The following is a 21,291-nucleotide window of genomic DNA, read 5'->3' on the forward strand; positions in this document are numbered from 1 at the left end:
AATTGCTTTAAATGGTGAATTTTGATCTAAAATTCTTTGTTCGTTTGCAAGCAAGTAAAGTTTGATAAAAACAGACAGTTTGGCAGTGCTTGTAAATACTTGTGGAGCAAGGAAATTAACATCTTGGCAGCCAGCTCTGTAATGATGTGCCTGATTTCATGGAAAAAAGACAACAAATTAATTTCCATACCTCTATAACACTTCTCTTTTGCTTTAGCTTAATTAGCTCACTGAGGGATGAAAGCTGAACTTTTTTTTCGGCATACCTGGTTCCTAGGATGTGCAGTAGCATGGAAAAATGATAAATCTGAAGCCCTGTGATAAGAGTACTTCAATGCAAAGTATATTTGCATGCTAGAAATAAATTCATTGTGGTCCATTTTCTATCTGTAGTACTTCAAGGGGCATTTTATATACATAATTAATTTGGCATTGATAATTTGCATGAGTCGTAGTCTGCTGCTTACTGTACCTCGTACTGTTTCTGGACAGTTTCATAAGAAAGGGAGAGGAACATCACAAACAAAGCTGTGAAAGGCCATCCACCCGGTTTGTTCTCCTCATCGACCATCCTAATGCAGGGATGCTCACCAATATTAAGCGGCAAAATAAAGGGAAAACTTACGTTACTTGTAATGTTATCTGTGTGTTTCCTTCTTGCTTCATGTTCCAAGAAAATATTACCATACTATTTACCCTCAGCATCCTTGGATAGTCTGAACCCCTATGTCTGTTTCTGTGCATTTGGTTACTTTATGTATTCCTTTCCTTACCGTTAAGATACATGAGGAGAAGGCTTTGGCTATCAAGTAGGAGATAAATTGCCATCCATTATTTTTAGCAGTATCTAGTTTCTTTTTTCTAAAAGAATATTCAGCTCTCAAAGGTAATAGCAGAATATTTACTGTTCTCACTGTTGAAGCACTGAGTGTAAGATATGAACAGAGATTCAATAAGTTCTATCTAAACTTCTCAAAATTTCAAAAATTGTACTACTAATAGGTCAAGTAAAACTCACTTGTTTTCTCACACAAACCATCCAATATGACCTTTACTTTTTCTTAATTTATTCTTTCTTATTTTTACTTACAGAAATATGAACATTTGCATGTCTGGATCCTGATATGTGCTTTGCATGATGAAAGTGAAAGAAAAGCTGAAGAAAAGAAAACTAAACATTTTGTTTGTTTCTTTTTAAAATACATTAAATGAAGAAATCATGTTCCCAGCTGTTGTGGGTGTGTTGAGGATTAGTCAAACTAAAGGTTTGTTTGGTGAAAAATAAATTCCCATTTCTTGGAAAAAAACCCAACAGATCATGAAAATATCAGGTTTTTTTCCTTCTATTGAAACACCCACAGCACACCTGTCAGCACACCCTATTTACACCCAGGACACTATGAGCACAGAATTAAAATAAGCAAAAGTTACATGTCTGACAAGGTGGGTTTTTTTAACTTATTTTTATGTATTTGAATAGTATTTTTCCAATTACGTGCTAAAAATGACGTATAAATATTTTTCATTTTACAGAGAGATAGAGGTTCCCCTAATGGACTGTGTAATGAAATCAACATGAATAGTTTATCAAAATCCATGAAAAGAACACTGCTCAGGAATAAGATAGACTTTGGAACATGACCTAAGAAGCCTGTTTGAAATCTTGATCATGTAGTACAGAATGTTAAAGGAAACAAATTGCCTGAATGCAAATAAATTTATGATAATAAAATTTGTAAAAACGGGACAAAACATTTAAACTATGCAAGAGGATTGTGGGAATTGAATAATTATGTGTAATTATAACTTAATTTTGGAAATATTTCCTTGAACCTAATCCCCCCTTAGTAGATCTTGCTTTTGATTAATGTCTAGACATTTAAAGCAACATGTTTGTTCATGCAGTCCGTAAAATCCCTTACCATAACTATAATATGCCATTTTTAGAGGTGTTTCATTTTAGACGTTATTTCTTTTCAAGAGGTACTTTCAAAAATCAGATCACATATTTAGGTGTCTAATTATTAAGTATCTAACCTTAGTTACATAACTTTGAATATTTAGGGATTAATCTTTATATTCATTAAATTAATTTTTTGTGGCTAGAATGAATTAGTCTTTAACATTCTTAAAATGCCAGCATGCTAATACAGTAAAAACTACAAAGAAAAACAATCTAAAAGAACCTATCTGAAGGGAAAGCTGCTTTTGACCTAAGCAAGAGAGACCGCATTATAGTTATGGGCATTTTATTTCTGTATTGCTAGAGATAGCGGTGGCCAACCTACAGGCAAGTTCATTAATCTCCCCAGCTACAAAGAAATGGAATGTCATGCACCACAATGTATTCTTTATTGCTATTCCTGCATAGCTTTTCTATAAAATTCTTTGTTAAAGATAAAAATGAGAAAAGTTGAAATAGGATTTTAAGAATTTAAAAGCTGCAGGCTCATGAATATTCTTCAAAACGCTTTCAAGATCACCCACAGTCTGTCCAGCTATCAAATTTGTAAGGGGAGGATTTAAAACATGGTCACTAAAAAAGTTTACACTAGCCACATCAGTGTAGCGGTAGAAGGATTATGAGTACCTATCCTATAATGACAAAAACCTAAATCAAGACATGAATAAAACAATAAGTCTGCTTTATAAGGCTTGCTTAAAAATGTAAATATGCCATTATTTAAAGGAAGATACAACACATTGAACATTTAATCAATTTCCTTATTAATTCTAATCTGCCTTCACAGATTCATAGCTGGCAGATTCATAGTTGGCATTAATTTGGATTTCCTGCTCACAAGAAGTCATAAAATCAGTAAAAATAATACCAATGACAATCTCTTTCAGGCAGAAATGTCACCAATTTTTTTAAAAAATACGTGCTTTTAAAACAAGTATACATCAGTATTGATAGAAACACAAACGCAGACTCAGGTATTTGCAAGTCAAAAATTATTTTTAAGTGTGATGATTTAATTACTCTTGACCTAATAACTTCAACCTCAACTCAATAATTTTCTAATGGTTAAGAACCTAAATGATTCTATGTTTGACAGAAGCAGTTTTACTATGAAAACACCTATTGTTTGAGATAGTAGCACAGAAGAATAATTACATTTCATATGGTAAATGTATGATTACATTCCTCTGGTATTCTCTACTATACATTGTGTTCATATCAGTGATAAGAATATTAGAAATATCCTCCATTAAAAAAAAAGACTATCACCTGTGGTACTACTTATTTTGGTTTTCTGCCATGGTTTTCGTCAGTTTACAAAGAACCTGCTGTTCTGCCATGGATCTCAGTTTTCTTACACTGGCAGAAAATATTTGACGTCCTCATTTTGTTCTTCAAAATCAAACCCATCTAAGGATTATTGCATCTAATGATATGCCATTTACATTCACACATACTAACATGCCAGCTGAGGTTTCCAGCTCCCTTTCCAATACTTTTGAAACATTGCAGAAGAGCTAAACTGTAAGCGTTACTTAGCAAAAAACGTGAGCTATTTTATTGATAGACTTAATTGAAATTTACCAAGATAGATGAGCCTCATAATGAAAGAGTGATGCAGAAATGTCAAGTGACTTTATCAACCTCATGCAGTAAGAACTGAGAAGTAAAGACATAATGTAACACTTCTGACCATCAGTCACAGTGTCTCTGCATTGAATCACATTACAGGTTACTTATTAGCTGTGTTTTCACTAAAATCTGTGAGCCTGGCCCAGGTGTCAACAAGTTCTGTGACTCTGATGGATTTTCCTAAGTAATGGCTGAGTCTATCACTTTCATTTTCCACTGTTAATCTGCCATTCAGTTTGAAAAGTGCTCAGTTTGGATCACTTGAGTCTAATTTTCTCTTTTTCCAAATGATGAAATGCCTGTAGTCCTCACGAAATATAAGTAATGTGGTTCTTCAGGCCAGACAATGCAACATCAAGGCTAAAAGAAGCAATCTTGCTAGAGCGACATGACTATAACTGTATCTTAAAAAACAATCCAGGAACTATCATTCTGAGAACAAGTTATGGAAACTGATCATGTGAATATAGTTATTAGCACTAATCAAAATTCTAACTGATTCCTGGCTTCGCATGTGACTTCTGTAATGCTTTTTCACACTGGCTAACATAGGTCAAAAATAGCAAAACGTCAAAAAAACCAAACCTGTGCTTTGCACCTGAACTGAAATCTAGCTATAACGCTTACTAAGTTTAATATTAATAGATTTGGATTTGGGAGGGCTTTGGATTGGTTATTTGTGGGGTGTTTTGTTTTTTTTCCTAAACCATTGACAGTGAGAATATTGGCTTATATGTAGCCTTCCGATAAGGAGGAGCATTTTGCAACAACCTACTTTACTTTTAAATTTGTCTTTTTGTTAATTTTTTCCAAATTAACAGTTAAAAAACTCAGCTGATCAGAAATTTGGCTGCTCGAAAAGTAACTGCTTTTCTCAAATGTCCAATATATATGACAAGATTTGGGCTGGAAAGTTCAGTTAGTCACAAAACTGCAACACCAGTTTCGTATTAACTATTTTCTGTCTGCATAATTCTAGCCCCTAGAATTTAAGCTTCTGAGCCTCTAACATTTCTGCTGCAATTTTGAAGTTTCCTTTGTTGTTTCATTTAGTGTCTCCAGAACACTCTTGCTAAAGCAAACACTAAAGTATTGTGTACATTACTGAAAGAAGATCCCAATGATTTATAAGACAACCATTGACTGTAAGTTCAATCAATATTTTATTTTGGAAAAATACACTTTCTTGTTCCAGAAGCTACGTGGTCAATTCCAGTTTTATACAGGTAACAGTATACCTATAAGCCTGTCTCTGATTTATTCAACATCTACTGATATAACAGACATAGTAGACTAAGGAAAGTATTTTTGTATAGATACAGTCCTCTGATGAGTAACTGAGACTTACTTTTGCTTCTCCAAGGGAAAAGATGAATTAATGAATCACAAAATTACATAAATTGCATCAAGATTTTTTATCCAGGATAATGTATGCCAGATTTTTTTTTAATTCTTCAGAAATTACTATAATAGATGCTTTGACAATTAATTTTACTGTAGTAGGTCTTATTGGTTTGTGTTTTAGGGGGGAAAAGAGGGGCTGGAAAGAGAAAAGAGAAATCTCAATATCAAGTGTGGCTTTATTCTCTGTAAAATATGGCTATATATTCTATATAAAATATGGCTATATATGGCAGAGGAAGAAATCACAACAAACATATCAACAATTACAGTATGCTAATAAACTACTTCTGGTCTTTCTACCCTATGACTTTTAAATTCTGTGCAATTGTAAATTATACACCACTTAGTTCAAAAGCTTTTAAGAGACACGCATGATCATGTTTCAGTGCAGCTGCTTAAGCACGATGTATTCCCAAATTTGCCTACAGACATTATTCTTATTGCACATCAAAGAAGGTGGCGGCACCAATTAGAAAGTAAGTTCCCAAGTATAACAGTAAAATTGATATTCCATTGAGAGATTCAGACCTTCATTTAGAAGAAACATTGTTTTGATAGTGGTATGCACATGTTTTTATATGAAATGCCTGTCCGTGTGTTCTTACCTTAAGTTTTCAACTCCGTTCCTGTAATCGCAATCAAATATGCTGTGAGGTATGCTGACCACATTTCCCTTACAGAGTTCCAAGGGAGAAAAGTTCTCACAAAATATCTAGAGATTTAAAAAAAAAAAAAGAATGCTCAGTGCTTATAAAATTAATGAAATTGTGTCATTGCCTTCAAGGACTTCACTTAAATCATGTCTGTTTGGAAAAACAGATTCTTTAATATCATGCTCCAAAGCATCCTGTAACCACAGTGAATTCATATAAAAATACCTTTTTCAGTTAATACACAACAATCAGCATTATGATCAACCAAACTAACATTTTGTTATAATGAAAAAATTCAAAGTATGTTATTAATTTTCCTACCACATTTTAGATAGTAAGCAGGATATCAAGTAACATCTCTTACAAATGTGATAATAAATGAAACATCTTGGCCTAGTTTATGTTATTAGTATAAAATCTAGTAAGTAGATAAAAACTAAGTAAAATAACTAGAAACATTAGCCTGTGAATCCTAAAACCTGTACCCCCACCATAAAACTGAAATATCTAGGAGCTTTCTGGAAGCAGTTTCCACGGATTTTCAACAATGGAATAAATTGAAAGTCTCTTAGTAAATTTTTCAGGTCCTGGAGAGCTGTTATATTGGCATCCCATGGATCATATTGTTCATTTTAATGATGTAAAATGCTGGCATTGACTTTCACATAAATGGTTGCCATAAATTTGAATTGTGGGATCGAGGCCTACTACTATGGATTGGTAAATTAATTCTCCTCTAATGCTACAAATGCTGTCCTATTTATCAAGACTAAATAAATCCAATATTTCAGTCGTTAAGAATTCAACACTGGAAACAGCTGGACTCTTTAGATTTAAACCAGGGAATAAATTCACTAGCAGAGGTCTATAAAACAAGGTCCTAACTCTCCGAAGGACTTTAGAACCCATCAAGCAGTTCTTTATTAGGGAAACAATATTTATGGAAACTTCAAGAGTCCAAATTAGCTTTAGCCCAATGAAAAAGGATTTCTTCCTTTTTTTTCTTTTTTTTTAATTTCTCAAGGCTTAGAATGTTTCAAAAGAAGCAGCAATTTCTGATGTGTTTTCAAGGAATTGAATGATAGCAGACTTCAATGCTTAAAACCAGATTGCCCTGCTAATCACAAGATGTCTCCAGGTTATTGTGTTTGTTAACCATATTCACTATGGAGGAAGGGGCAAATACTAGCTGTCTACAGATTTTAACTTGTGATAGAATCTCAGATTATGGCCCTTTTACTCTGTACACAGTGATATAAGATCAGAAAAAAAATAAAAGCACATTTAACTGTGATGAGGCGAGTTAAAGCTGCAAAGTTTAACATAAGATAAATCTGTTTCTTTTAGAAACTGAACAGGAGTCAAGTTCTCAGGTAATGGAAGCATACCGAAGAGTGTTTTTTTAAAGCATGAAATAGATCACCTAGAAATTCTTCTTGTGTGCATGTATGCTTTTCTGTCTATTTAAAATTGATGCATGTTAAGAGAATATTTTAACTGTGATTTTCAGATATTCAAAAGATGACTGAATTTCAAGACACTGACAGCGTGAAGTTGCAACGTTAACCGCAGGTACAGACTTTTAAGAGAGAGTTCCAGTATCAGATGTTTTTTAAGCTAATGTATTTCTTATCAACTGTGGCTGAGATGGTTTTCACTTGTTGACACTTGTAAAAATTCTGCGAATTGTAATTTATGCTTTTTAGTTATTTGTTATTCTTTTCTAGTTCAAAGGTTTCTGCTATAAACAACTTAAGCAAATCCTCTTATCAGATTGGCCAGTGTCAGGGGTGCTCAATCAGACAGACCTTTTTTCACAGAGGTAATTTTGCGGATGTTTTGTGATACCCTATTTGATCTTTGTCTGCCCTCATCCCCACCGTGTTAAGTGTTTTCCAGTAGCTAGTAATCTGTATGACTAGCATCTGGCAGCTCTCTTCTTGTTCAGTGCAATTAACCACTACTTCTTTATTTTAATTTAGATTTATTCATTTTAATGCTCCTGAAAGGTGTAATTAAGAGAGATGTAAATTTAAATGAAAACAACATCCTCAATTTAGCACTCAAGCCTCCAGCCCAGAGGAGCCAGACATTTTCTGCCGATATAACTCAGGAAAACAAACACACTATGAAATATTGTACATTAATTGTCTCGGTGAGACTATGAGGTACTAACCAATATAACTTGATTAAAATTGCATGGAAGTCAGAGACCCTTTTTACAGACTTAAGAGATGACCATCCAAAATCACAGGTTAAAATCAGCTTTGCAATAATTCCAGTGGCATAGAAAAGAATTAAAGTCAGAACATGTGTATCAGCTGCAATATGAATATTACCAAAATGTATGCATGCTGAACCGTGGGTCTGGTTTTACAAATAAATAAGATGAAAGGAAGGAAAAAAATAAAAAAGCATCAAAAATGCTTACAGTGGAAGAGAGAGAGTAGACATCCTGAAAAGGTAAAGGAATTTCTGTAGCTAATGGTCACAATAGAAGTAAATGATGGGATACACCCTATAAATATTAAATGTTAATAATGAGAATATTATTGGCATTTTAGACTTAATCTCAAGAAGCCTTTCTTTTCATATATTCAGTATGTTTCCATTGACGTGTTATCTTTGAATAGACAAATTGAATTTTTCAAAGTCTGTGTTTCTACCTAAGAAAAAAAATCTTTTCCTTATGAACAATATTGTGTGTATAGAAATAATTGCACCTAATTCTTTTTTAGCATAGACAGGAGCATTTTTAAAAAGTGAGCTAAATGATAGAGAGAAAATCAACAACAAAGAGCAGGCTAAAATTTTCATTTTGCCATAATCACACAGAACTGAATTACCATAGTTTAGAGTTCTTATAAAAATCCAGACCCAAATTTATCCAGTCTGTTTTCAACCATAAACAGAGCTGTGTTTTACATGTGTCCATGCTTAGCTGAGTAAAAGATGCCACGTGGTGGACAGCATCCAGTAGTTTTATTGTGAACAAAATTTGAGGAGGACCTTGGAGTGGAGAGGCACTAAAGCCCAAGGATGGGCTTTAGGAGAGCACTGCCGTACCAAGTCCCCAGGCTCTGGCACAGGCCAGGTGCCCTGGCCGCAGCCCTGCTGGTCCCATCCCCCCCGCCAGCCACACACACTCTTTGTTTGCCTGTGCCCAGTGATGCTCCTCATTTCTGGCCTCTCATTTAAAAATAGGGAATCCCATATTCTGCTCCTTGCTGATTTATTTTTTTTTTTAAAGGTAACGAGTTCTATGATCAGTTACTGTGAAAAAATGTAGAAAGTCCTTTGAACAAAGATTGGGAGTGTCATCTCCACCTTCTTAGCACTGCAGTGTCCATGTCCCTCTGTAGAACTGAACTTACCCACTTCCTAACATGAAGGAGTAACTGACACACTCTTAATCCCATATTTTGCTCCTCGGCATATGTAGATACACACAAACCCACTCCCTAAAATTAGACTGTGAAGCTACTGTTAACTCAGCACTTTCTGCAGGAGCAGTTTTGCAGATCACAGGTCAGCAAAATGTCCGTCCATAATGAACACCTTTAATTTCTAATTTTCCCGTGGAAGACAGACTTTAAAAATTAACCCACACCTATGAATTTAATTTGAAAATGTTTCATACCTTGAAGGTATCGAGAGGTGATAAAGCCAAAGTAACTGTCTGCTTCTTCAGGCTGAGAGCATCTGAATTAACTAGCCGACCTCAGAAAAATAAACTATACACCAACTACAAACAACACATTTAATATGTATCTCATTTTACATAGCCTATTTTAATTATTTATCAATTTCTAGATATTATTCATTAGATAGCAATGTACCATAATATATACAACCTTATTTTTTTAGCAGAAGCTAATATTAGACATTGCAGAAAGACACAAAACATACACACTAGAGAAGTGTTCCTTTAAAGAAAAGTATCATCACTTTGCATAAATAGAGTGGAAATTGTAGATATATATATTTCAAGAAATCTGTTTAACCAATATAATGTAAGTGCTTCACCTGATGAGATGAAAGACAAACTCCTTTTTAACTCCTGATACCACTTAGCTTTGTTTTATGACCAAAACCGTTCCAATGACATGTAAAAATAACCTATATTCGTAATTTCACCACAAGGCTCAATAGATTCATTGGCTTTAGTGAATGTTTTTTGTGGAAGTATCTGGCCGAGTTACGCAAAACAAACCACACATCAGTTTTTGTATAGCGTTTATGGCGGTTAAACAGAAATGGAAGAAATGTTATTTTCCCCAAAATTCAGACTATGTTCAAGTTTCTATGGAAACCTTGAACACTTGCACACAGAAAAGAAGCAAAGGGTGAAACTGTCCTCCCTGTTTTTCACCATTTCCCCTCTTCCCTCTTTGATCCATGTAGAAGTGTTTTATACATAATTCACTTTCTGCCGGCCCCTATTTCTCCTTTCACTCTTCACCGGTTTCCAGGCCTGGGAAAATTTCCCTCGTTGTATTGTTTCCCACTGGCTATCCAGATGATTTTGAAGTGTGATGACTCAAATTTAAATATTTTCAGGTGCCTGGTCTTCATGATTTTATACATTCATTTATTTCAAGTCATCTGAGCGCAGAAGAAAACCTGCCAGAAACTCTAAGGACTGGCAACTACAACCTCGATGATCCTGGGAGATATTCCATGATGGCTGCTTAAAAACTCTGGGTTACACTTATGTAAAATCTCAGAGATGGTACCAGACACAGCCCAAATTGGATATAAATGACACACGTCAAAAGAGATCTCTAAAGAGCCTTTGGAGCATTGGATTTGTTTCTCTTGAAATGAAAGACTACAAACTATATGAACTAAGCACGAAAAGTGTTATGTACTAAAAAGCAGTTTTACTTATAGGCCTCAGATGACTGAGGGAACAGCACAAATTTAATTCTCATTTTGTTGCCTAGATTTTTCTTTCCTTCTTCTCTAGACCCAGGTGCAGCTCAGCACTGTCTACATGCGTAAAGCAGGGGAAATTTCAGTTTTATTAAATTCAGTTGCTGAATGATTTTGAAAATACCTACTTATTGCAGGTAAATAGTACAACATGCCACACGAGGTGCTGTAAGGGTCGACTAATTAATAGTCCATAAATCATTCTAAAGCCCTCGGATGAAGGTCACTATAGGCCAGACTTTTCTTCCCTGACTTGTATTATTTTTTGTGAGAACGATCACCAGCCATACAAGAAAAAAGAAATGTCAATTTGATAAAAGATTTAAATGGTTAGACTAAAAAGCTTCAATAAGTTCTATGACCATAGTCTGTTCTTCAGGTGACCTGGACAGCGATAAGAAATACAATAGACAGGAAATCATCCCTGCTTACTATAACCTGGCAATATTATGTGATGGGATTCATGATGCCCTGATACTAAAAGGCTTGAAAATAAAATGTCATTAGAAAAGCCTGTAAGTGAAAATGGGTCAAATTTTGTGGAGGAGCTCTTATTCTATGAGCAAGGCCCCCCACAGGATAATCAGAAAAAGAATGTTCTGCAAAGGTCCTCAATCCATATATAATGCCTTTTTGCATAGGAATGGATGCGGGCAGTGTTTTTTGTGAGGGTATGAAGCACAAGGTGCCTTTTGTGTTGGTACACACAAAGACACTGAACAACTAAAGTTACTGATCATCATCTTTGGAGTGACAAAAATGCTCAGTTTCTTGCAGTAACCTCAGATGAAAAATTCTGCTATACTTATAGTACTTTTTTTCTGCTGTCTGATTGGAATCGGAAATGACATTCTGGCTTTACACATTCGCAAAGCTCTATAGGTATACACTGTCCAGTAACAATAAAAATAAAGTTAATGGAATTTCTTTCCATACATGCTGTTCAATACTTTCTGTCTCCATTAGCCTTTATAATACACAGATACTTCTTTAGAACACTATGTGCCGCAACGTGACACATCCAGCTGCCTGGCGTGCCGTGCCAATTGCTTTTCACTGCTATAAACTGCCTGTTTTCATCTATTTGCTCCCAGTGCTTGTCTTATACCAGGTGATTTTACTTATGTCAGGTGATGCTAGTCTTCAGAAGTTGGACTTGTTCTTATGATAGCACTTCTGTATTATGGCAAGTTTATGTGTCCCACTCCCTCAAAATATATAAATACAGACTGGGCTAGCACTGTTAGTCCTCCATAGTACCAAATATTTCAGCAACAGTACCTTTAAGGAACAAGCACACCCCAATGCCATTTCTGTTACACTCCATTTTTGTCCAAGAATGCGTCTAAATCATTTTTGTAAACTTGCTTCATGCTTAGTTGCTTGTAAACTTACACATGGATGGCTTTTTGAATGCAATATTCCAAATTCTGTGGTTGCATCATATCTGAGCACTCAATTACCAATGACAGTGTGTAGACGCTAAGTTTTTGTGCATATTTAATATCATTGTAATTCTGATTTCTCCCCATCAGTACAACTGATTTTCCCACTTATTATTACTGGCACATTTCAAAAGGAAGTACACTTTTCCAAGACAATATTTTTTATCTCTTGTATTAACAATATTGATCTTGAAGGTGTAGTACACTAATTGGCAACCAATATCAATAAAAATTTAAAAAAAAAAATCCACAGACTGCGTCAATCCCAGTTTGATACACTACGTGAACTAATCAGCATTACCCTACTCTGTGATAATACACAAGCCTCATATACAGAGAAAATAGTTGATAAATATATATGCTACAGCTGTGTGAAAAAAGAGAAACATGCTCTAGTTCGATGAGTGACATTATGTATGCAGTTGTACAAATGCTCAATTGACAGTAATTATCTTGTTTGCACACCAAATAGGTATTTTGTCATGCTACTTGAAGAACCTTCCATGTAGCACATACCACCACTTCTTGAGCTGTTCACCTCTTCCCCCGAGGCTTTGGAATTAAAGTAAGGTCAGCCTTCCACAGCAAAGGTTTTCTTTCCGATGAGGCTGGCGCGTTTGTGTGAATAATACAATGGAAGACTTGTGTGACTGAGCGTGCAGCTGATCTGAAGTGCCGTTTATGTAAAAAGTGTGATACGAACAAAATGGCTGCATATTTTCTCCTAAGCTACTTAATTAGAAATGTTGAGAGAATTTTTTTTGTAGATGCAGCTTATTTCTTTGTGATCAAACACAGTTAAAGGATTTGGTACTTCCCTTTGAGGCTTTACGCTAAACACAAATTTCTTCCATGTAAATTCTTTTAAAAATTGTCACAGTACTTCTAGTCTACATGGTGACCAGGAAATCTGTGCAAATCCTATAGATGTCATTGTTTCTTAGCAGTTGATACACCATAAATAGTATTTAAGAACATAAAACTCTACTGGACTGAAGTCCTTAGAGTTGAAGTAATTCCTTATAAGTGCCCTCAGGGGTAAGAAACAAACGGAAATAAATGGAAAAAAAAAATAAAAATCTTGACTTTTTACAGGGCAGCTTTTTCACTTTTTAAGCTTCTAGATCTGATTTCCTTTCCAGGGAGAGGACTAGCAAACTGTCCCCAGAAAGGCTTGCAGGATGCTTATGAATAAGCTCTTTTTGCTTTCCTACTGGAGTACTAAGTAGCCAAACGCATGGTGCACCAAAGCAGAACACGTTTGGCGAGGGAGGCCCACGTGTGACCTGAAGGGTAACTTCCAATGGTGCCAGGACTGTCCTTCCAGATTAATTTCATAAATTCTCTTCTGCTCTAAGAACTGTGCATTCAATTCAAACTGTTTCTTGCATAAATTTTCACTTCCCTGTTTTTAAATTAATTTGGAATCATTTATACGCCACTTAGTATCACTACGCTGCCTTGGAAACTTCAGTGGTAACATCTTTTACAGGTCACACAAACATTAGCATTGAGAGTGTTGCTGAATGCTTAATAAATCTTGGCAAGGAAAATTTCTTACAAGAAGGAGCAATGAAATAGTTCAGCACTTCCACTTTATGAGTCCTCTGTTACATAAAGAACGCTGACAATGAATAGATTTTAAATATTGATAGTCTCCTGTTATGATTATCCCACAGCAGAAACATTAGGAGCAACTAAGCTCAGGATTACTTGTAGACATCACTGATGAAGTAAGGAACGGCTCTTATTAGGTCTAAGGATAATAAAATCTAAATGTGCAAGGTAAAGGAAAAGATGAACTGTTGCTTCCATTTTACAATTAAAATAGTTAAGATATTAAGAGATTGCTGGGTGACACAGAAATTGAGGCAGAAAAGGAATTTTATCTGGTTTCAGGTAAGTGTCTTATCCTCAAGACTGTGCCTGCTCTTCAAAGGAAAAGATTTTTTTTTTTTTTTATATATATATATATATTTATAGATGCAAGGTTTGCATCTGATGGGAAAACTTCATTTAAATACTATGAGGCACCTTGAATTTGCTATATGTAAAGTATGTATTAGTTTATGGTTATGCATATGAATTCACCATGAGAGAACTATTTGGACATGAAAAGCGTTGCTCCCTTTTATTATTTTTTTTTTAATACCTTGTTGCCTGGATCTCAGTACCTTATTATTTTGTTATTTATTTATGTTTTGGGTAAATATTAGTGATTTATCATTTGATCTTTCACTTCACTGAATTCCTTTAAAACTGTGAAATGAAAAAAAAGAGCAGCAAATCTGTACTAAAGGTCTTTACCAGTCACAGATAAAAACAAAAGCCACGTAATATTTTGCAAATTAATCATAACGTATTCAACTAGAGGAAACACTGTTCCTCCAGTCTGACCTCATTACACGCGGTACAATGGTGACATACATTAGCATCTCCATTAGGGAGTCAACGTGATCAAGTTCCTGCAGGCCAGCACAAGTTGTCACTTCATATTGTCCTTTCCTTTGGACACAACTATTTCTAGTTTTCTATGACACAACACAGTGCAAAACTGCACAAAGTTAGCACTTGTCATCACTGGGAGTTTTAAGCCATTTAATTAAAAAGGGCAGAAACATGCAAAAAATGAGCAAGACACACTTTTCTGCTTCCTGTCAGCGCAGAAAAAACTCCGCCTGGGAGACTGAAAACACACAACCCATAGATAATTACCTTTCAATGAGAAATACATTTCTTCCCTATTCCGCTGTTACCGAGGAATAGCAAGCTGTGGCCATTTTCATACAGGTCATTAAGGCTGCATAACCCTGTGCTCTGAGACTGCATAATCACCGTGACATTTCATATAACACAAAATATTGATAAAGCACAACACTGAGCAGCTACTTAACATACAAGCCTCTGGATCAGTGCGTTCGTGTAAGATGACGCAATAAGTAAAACAGTTAACTGAGAGTAAGCACTGGCACATTTGCAGTAACAGGTTTTGGTTTGAATTGTGTGAGTTAAGCCACCTACAAAACAATTTGAAAGAATACATATGTACACATGTCTACGACTTGTTTAGACTGATATAAAATAGTTCATTAATTTTAACTGCATGAAGCAACTGACATAAAATAATTAACAGTAGAGGAAATATTCTTGTATATGCAGAAAGACATGCTACCACTTATCGCGTCAAAATATTTCATATGTGGGTACTGGAAAATATACAGCTAACATGAAAACAAGATTCTCATACACTTCCAGTGTCTCTGATCAGATATTCACTGCTGTAGTTTGACACAGAAATACCTTCCATCCTGTAAGTTTCAATACATCACCACACTTGCAAAATGCAACTTAAATTGTTTCTGACAACCTATATGTTCATTTCTTCCCTTTAACCACTTCTGACACCAGCCATGCTACTCTCTCCGAGAGTGATGCTTTTCCTCCTCCAGCTGGCCAAGACACCTCGTGCCAAAATCCAATCCTTTATCACTCTTGGAGACTATAACAATAACAAAAAGCTTGCATTTAGAAAACTCCAAGTTATGCAAAATGACACTGTTTTGCTAATTTCCTCAGCAACATGCAAGATTAAACACAGTCTATTTTTTATCTTTCAACCAGTTCATTCCTTTCCTTTAAGGATTCTCTGTGTTCTGTCTCAGGACATGCCAAAGATTCAGCAACGTCACAGGAGGAAGCCTTTTGCTTCTTCAGCGATGGAACCTGGGCTATGGAGTAAATTCCTCCAGGACCTCAGCAAGACGCATCTTTTTTACTTTCCTACCTCAAAAAACCCCCACCTTTCCAAACACTGTCCCTATTTTTACTTTGTCTCACCTGAGCACAACAATGCAGAGTTAAAAAAACCCAACATCATAGAACCAGTAGCTCTAATACCTTATTAAAACTTGAGAGTCCCCATTTTTTTCTGCTGAAGAGGAGGTGAAAGCCATATGGCTTTCTGGACATTACGCAGACAAAGATATGTGTCATAAAAACCCGTGCCGAAAAGAACATTTTCGATATTAAAAGAGAAAAACGGCATAAAGCATCTCAGGATGCACTCACTGTGAATTTTGTCACTTTGCCACATGCGTAATTCATACCTTCTTTCCAAGCTTCAGAAAGATACTCTGAAACAAGTTGCGTTTGTTAGATGCAATTAACTACTTCTGGAGCATTTTGACACCATCTACTTTGGAAATTACTTTTAGTAGTATGACTGAAATAGAAAATGACACAGTATTGTTCCCTGCTTAGAGAAGAATATTTTCTGTATTGCACGATCTACTGAGTAAATACTGCAAAATAGTCTCTGTGAATGAATTTGCAGTAGGAGGGAAAAACCATTCATGACTAGAAAAAACCCGAGGAATTCAGAACTTGCTCAGGAGCATACAACTGAAGTGAATATTGCAGGAGAAGGAAACGTAATTAAGAAATCCCAGAGAAAGAATGGAACATTGTTTTCTTTCGTCACTTCGCCCGCCGCACACTTAACCTCGGACCTCTGCCTGCCCGCTGCTGCCTCCCGCAGAATTCAGAATGAGGATGGCTGACGGCTCGCTGAGCTCTCCAGCCCTCGCTGTGGAACTTGCATCGTGCACAAGAGAGCTGAAAATACTGTTTTCTAAAATTCATTTATTTATACGCAGTTTCTCCATTCTTAGAGGCACAAGATGCAGTTAGGAGTGTAGGTTAGGATTAATAACAAATAGCCGCCCAAACCAGCTTACATCAAAATGTTCAAGTTCAAAATAGCAGTTTCCAGGATTCTTGTTTTATGTTTATGGAGTTTCTTGAACCAACATTCTGTACATCAAGTCTGTAACTTGCAGCCTATATTTTATTTAATATTGTATTGTTCTGCCTAGAAAACATCACTTCTTCAGCTAAAAGGAAAAGCTGTTAGCTTATGATCTTTTGTGTACTGATAGAAACAATTATTCCCAGCTGAGCACAAAAAGGCCCTTCTTAATTATCTTGTCCAGTGAGTCCCATGGTGTAGCCAGGCTTTGTAAACTTGTTATAAGAATTAATTAGAAAAAAGCCTCGGAAACAAATTTAATTATATGGCCTCCAAAGTGTCTGCAGCAGGGGCAATAATACCAGCAGGAGGAAAGTGTGGTAGACTACTTTGACAAGAGAGAACAAAAAAAAAAAAATTTATACTTTAGACTTATTTGAACATGGTCTAATGGTGAAAAATGTGTGAGTCATTAAAAGGACATAATAAAGAGAAAAGCAAGGCCATGTAAATATGATCCTCAGTAAGTTAAGGACTTCAGCTTTGTTTCTTTATTCTTACAAATCTTTTATTTTCTACACAATTTGCAAAATCCCGCTAGATATACCATATGTGATGATTAACAAGAGGTCAATACTGAATTATTTCCTTAAAAAACACTTCACAGTTTTCTGATGTGGCCATATCTGTCATTTCCCATGGTGAGAGAGTTGAACTGATCTCACAGTACTGTTTATTCATGGATCTCTTGGCCTTTCCAACGGACATCTCCACGGATCAAGCAGCTCCCAGCTGGGATTGCCATTAGGGCAAGATAAAAAGTAAAAATTAGTAATGATGAAAATATTTTGCCAGTTCATGCCAAGTTCTTTCGATCAGGTCAGGGGAACCTAAAAAAAATTACTTTAAACCATTTCAAAATCTAACATTTTGAAAAAATCGTTATTAAACACACTTATTTTTAAGTATCTCTGATATACTAACATGATATCATTTTATCCATTCATCCATTTTCAATGTTTTAATTTTTCCAATGATGGATTTGGACGTTATTGGAGTAGTATCAATACCTGGCACCTCTCTAGCCCGACTGTACCCTGTCTACAGCAATGGCTGCTGTACTTCTGCATGTAGGCTGCTTGCATATTAAGAACAGAAAGCTCATTTGCTGATTATTTTCATTAGAAAGGAAAGCTATCTTACAAGAACTTCCTAGAAGTTCCTTTGCTAATGCTGCGTCCATGAATTAGGCCTTAGCACAGCCACAAAATTCTGCAATCAGCTTTCAAAATGCACATACAGATTAGAGATTAAGGACTAACATCCACTTGGAATGGCTATCATGGATGGTTTTGCTGTTAGAAAAGTTTTATGTAAAAGCCAATTTATGTAGCGCCTTACTGTGAAATGCAGCTTTTCATAGCATTTTGAACAATGGCTTTAGCCCCGCTGTACCACTACCTGCCAGCTAAGATGCTTAAAACATCGTAAAGTCTCCTTATACTTTAGGTATGAAAAGAATAGGATGCTAAAGTAGTTAATTAGATATCTAAAATTCTGCTAAAAATACTTGGAAATTGTAAGGATGGCTGTACGTATCTAAAGAAATACAGAGTTCATTTATATATTGCAGTATTAATCTTGTGTCAATTTGTTTCCTTTAAGAAAATAAGACAGCATATAAATTATGTATTATCACTATAGTTTTCCTAGTCTTGTATTTCAGTTCTATCTTGTACACATTAGATTTATTTTGACATTATAAAAAGGACTATCCAGATATTAAACAATAAAGAAAAGTCAAAGCTAAAAAAAATTTGATCACAATTCCCAAACTTTTGGAAATATTACTTACATCTACTGTAAATACTGTAATTTATAGTGACAATATACAACAGGAATTTCCCTCATTCAATCCAAAATATGCTGGTATGACTCAATTTCTCAGAAGGAATTATAACTATGATTTAATACTTTACGGGAAGCACACACAATACAGATCTAAGAAACAGATTATGAATTTTATCTTTATTTACAATGTTTGAGGAAAACATACTTGAAACTATAATTACATATTGGTAGTACTGGTAGGTTGCATGATAATGACTTTCAAAACACAGGAGCAATACCATAGCTGAAATAAGGTAAATTTGATGTTACAGTTTGGTAGCCTTCAACTGCTTCCAGTTGTTGTTAATGAAAAAGAAATCCAAGCAGAGAAATACTTCCCCGAATATGTAATACATATTTTAAAGAAATACCATACTGAAGCACACTTAGCAAGATATGATGTTATGGAAAAAAGAACATTTGTGTTGCACAGATGTGTCCTGAATGTCTTTTTGGCTAATACAAGAAGTATTTCATTTTAGGCAGCTAGAAAGAAAAATACTTCTCATCTGTTCTTGTTAAATAAGAACCCTGGTAGTAATGACGCAGAAATACATATTAGGATCTACTTTTATAATAGCTTAGAACTTCATTTCTTCCGTATATTACAAATCCTCATCTTGAACATTTCAAGTCCAATTTTTTTTTTCTTTTGAGAAACTGAAGGGTCTGACTAATTAAAGGAAATGACATACCTTGACACAGTAATTGAGTCCCTGCTGAAAGGATGGGTTTGCTGGTTATGATGCACTGCAATTTACAGTCCAATATATTAAGGAAATCAAGACTGCTTTTATCACTACTACGTCTTAAAGTGGGAGCTGCTGTAGCTCATAATTTCTGTTGAGCTGTATAACCTGCCCTGATTGCTTAAACTAGCTCTGGCCAGGCAGAAGCACAGGAAAAAAATTGATGCAGACTGTACGTAGCATGCGGATATCCCCAAATCATGCCATGAGAAATAAATATATAAAACCTGAATTTGAATTCTACATTTTGATACTAATTGTTGATGAATGACACTGTAATTCCAAATCAAAGTTGCACTTTAATATGATCTGAATCTGAAATATTCATACTAACTGGGACTGGTTTTGCTCCCTTGTCCCCTTCGGTTTTGTTCTTAAACTAACCAGAAAGGGTTAGGTCCCCAAAAGATTTTTGTCTAAAAGTTCATTCAGCCACTCAATCCTCTTATCTTTTTGCTTAGAAAAAATGGTCTCTCCCAGAGACTATAAATGATTTCTGACCTAACAAGATCTCTTACAGTGCCTCAGAGCACTTCTCTCATAAATAATATGGGATTAAACGATTCTTTGTTGAATCTTGGACTGTTCAGAAACATAAAAAGGGAACGTAAAAAGCTTGCCCCCTGTTGACTTCTGTAGAGCTGTCAAGTTTTTGAAGATATGTGTCAATGCAATGATTAAGAGATATACATATGGAGGAAAAAGCTGGAGATCACTCCAGTTTAGCAATTCTCAAACCTCAAAAGTTGCAAGAACTCACCTAAAGAGATATCCCAGTGCCAATCTCAGCCCAGCATCCTCTAACTCAGCAATTTGTCACTCCTCGTCCCCAGGTAAGATTAGGGCAGCTCAAAATCTTGCTGCGGGGCTGGTGTGGAGTTGTCTCTTCTCCGAGCGGGCTCTGACACTTGTATCTAGCTGGCTTTTGGCCAGCATTGCATGCTCTTGGTGTCACGACTGGGCTCAGCGGTTCGCACATAGTTAACGAGTGCTGCTATTGCCTCTTCAAGAAGGTTCTGCTCTACCCAAATTATGTACTCCCAGAGAACACAAAGAGGTTGCAACACTCATGTTTTAGAACTGTTTTAGTACATTAATGACCTGATTAGTTTGAAACCAAACAGTAGCAAGCTGCTCTCTGGAGAGTCCACCTTGGATGGGAAAAGTCCCTCTAGCCAAACATACACAGAAACTAACATATCAGCTTGGTTTCCCTGGAAAGAATACCTCAGCACTGCCAGTATCTCTATGTATTTGCCATTAGAAATTCTTTTCTTTCATCTGAGACTAAGACCACTCAGGAAACAAAAAATATTTTTCTTTTAAATCACGTGAGCCAGCAATGTGCCCTCGTGGCCAAGAAGGCCAATGGCATCCTGGGCTGCATCAGGAAGAGTGTGGCCAGTAGGTTGAAAGAGGTCATCCTCCCCCTCTACTCTGCCTTGGTGAGGCCGCACCTGGAGTACTGTGTTCAGTTCTGGGCTCCCTGGTTCAAGAAGGACAGGGAACTGCTGGAGAGGGTGCAGCAAAGGGCTACCAAGATGATTAGGGGACTCGAACACCTCTCTTATGAAGAAAGGCTGAGGGATTTGGGTCTCTTCAGTCTGGAAAAAAGACAGCTGAGGGGGGACCTTACCAACGCTTATAAATACTTAAAGGGTGGGTGTCAGGAGGATGGGGCCAGGCTCTTTTCAGTGGTGCCCAGCGACAGGACAAGAGCTAATAGATACAAACTTGAGCATAGGAAGTTCCACCTAAACATGAGGGGGAATTTCTTTACTTTGAAGGTGGCAGAGCACTGGCACAGGCTGCCCAGAGAGGTGGTGGAGTCTCCAACTCTGGAGACATTCAAAACCCACCTGGACGCATTCCT

The sequence above is a fragment of the Larus michahellis genome, chromosome 6 (assembly GCF_964199755.1).
Source record: "Larus michahellis chromosome 6, bLarMic1.1, whole genome shotgun sequence".
Taxonomy (NCBI): domain Eukaryota; kingdom Metazoa; phylum Chordata; class Aves; order Charadriiformes; family Laridae; genus Larus; species Larus michahellis.